Genomic DNA, 2,268 nt, shown 5'->3' with positions numbered 1-2,268 from the left:
GTTGGTCCTAGAGTCATGGGAAGAACACGAGGCTTTGTAGTCCTAACCTCAGCACTATTGTTACAGAGGCCACTCAGTTCCCGGCTGAGGCTCCCCAAGATTGATACCAACCATGGAGGTCTCTCTGCCTGCCCCCAGACAAAGATCAAACAAAGTCAAATGTTGGTGAAAATGGAAGTCTAAAGCCTAAAACCATCTCAAAGGTTGAGGTTTACTGAGAGCTTTTTAAAGAGGGGGATTAGGAAATGGAATGTGGGAAATGAAAAGCAGGAGAGAGGGGATGTGAGCAGCGAGGCTTCATGCACGGTCTCAGGTGCAAAGTCTCGCCAACACTCGATCTGATTTCTGCTCCTGTCCTCATCTCAGGGTTCTGCTGGATAGTATGTTCCTGGTTGCGAGTCTGCAGCTTCAGGCTGGCTGGAAAACAACTTTACATTCATGTAAATAATATCAGCTTGCCCCATAACCAAGGTTCAAATTATCAAATAACCATGGGAAAACAGGGAACTTGGAGAAATGCATGCCAAGGAAGAAACTGTGTCCTTTTAAAGTTTACCTACAGACCATGTGGTTTTAGGTCTCAACATGACTTCAGTGCTGCTCATTCCAACATCATCATTTGCCAGCTATGTGGCTTGAGCTAAGTGACTCTTTGAACCAGTTTTCTCACCAATACAGATCAAATAGATGTTTTCCTACACACTGCGCCTGGAAAAAGCAACCCTATTTACCAATGACACAACATTCCAAGCCACAAGGGATTGGACCAGGGATGAGCACCTGACCCAAGGGCAGCCCTTTCACTGGATGGTCAATGACCTAACACTTCTGTAGTATGACTTAAATATAGTTGTCATTCATCACTGGACAAATCAGATCCTTTCTGAAAATTTGAAGTAAAAAACTTTACTTTGAAAACCAAGCCCTGAGATTAAGACAGAACAGGCAAGTCCCTGTTCCCTAAAGCTCACGGTCCTATAAGGTTTATATAACCACAGAGCAATAAAGCCAGAGAGGTGAAGTGACTTGCCCAGCTTCACACAGCTAGTCAGTAACAAAGAGAGGGTTAGAGCTTAGGTCTCTGGACCTGGGTTTAGTGTAGGTTGGTTGGCCCCTGCTATGGGTTCAAAAGGCATTCAGCCCTGAGCTGACTGCCTGAAGACTAAAGAGCCACCATGCCCTATGTCAACCTGTGCTGCACACTTGGGTACCTTTGAAGCAAAGAGTTCTTCCATTCAAATTAGTCATTAAAGGCCAAATCAGGGCAGGGAGCACAGACCCTGGTTCTAGTCCCACATCTGCCCCCAGTATGTCTCCTTGATCATGCCCCCTACCTACCCTGGGCCTCAGCTTCCTCATTTATAAAAATAGGATTTTACTGGATGAATTCAAATTTCTTGTCAAAACTAAGATTCTGATTTGAGGAGCAGACACACAAGGAGCGGGTATGGACCCAAGAACTGCAGGGTCCACAGAATGGGCATGCTGGAGGGACTCCCTGAAGGATCAACCAGCCCCTTCCTTCAATTTATAGTTGAAGAAACTGAGGCCCAAAGAGGGAGCGATGCTAGTCCAAGGCCACATGAGAGGTTATTGGCAGTACCTGGCACTTGATTCAGGGTCTGCCAACTCACAGACCTTTCAATTCTTTCTCTTTCAACTCCCACAAAAAGCTGGGAGCTATTTGCCATCTGGGCCAGGGAAGCCAAGAGTCACTGTGCATGTCAGAGAGGGGCCTCAGGGTCTGGGAACATCTCTGATGGTGAGTGCAAGTGCCAAAGCTGCTGATGTAGAGGGATGGGGTTGGGGGCCAGACAGGGCATATAGGAGATGAGCTGCCAGCATCTTCTCTCTTCTAGTTGGCAAGAAGAAACAGGGAAGGGCCCATGATGATTGTGGGGAAACAGTCCCCATTTCGGATGGAGCACTGCACTTGGAGTCCCAGCCTTAAACACACACACACATGCACGCGCACACACACACACACGCACGCATGCACACACACAAACACACACATGCATGCATGCATTATCCACCCCTGCCTAACTGCTGAAACCAGCCACCTGCAGCCTTGGTCTCAAGATGTGTATTGGTATCCTCAGGCATGTGATTTGGTGGGGCCTGGAATTTTCTTCATTGCCTGAGATGCCTCTAAGCACCTGCTTCTAAAGCTCAGCCTATTTGGCTGGAATCTTCTTTTTTTTTTTTTCCTTTTTGTCTTTTTTCGTGTCCGGCAACGGATCACAACCCTCAGTGTCGCGCCCGTAC

This window comes from Galeopterus variegatus, unplaced genomic scaffold (assembly GCF_000696425.1).
Source record: "Galeopterus variegatus unplaced genomic scaffold, G_variegatus-3.0.2 Scaffold325, whole genome shotgun sequence".
Lineage (NCBI taxonomy): Eukaryota > Metazoa > Chordata > Mammalia > Dermoptera > Cynocephalidae > Galeopterus > Galeopterus variegatus.
Note: the sequence above shows the minus strand (reverse complement) of the source record.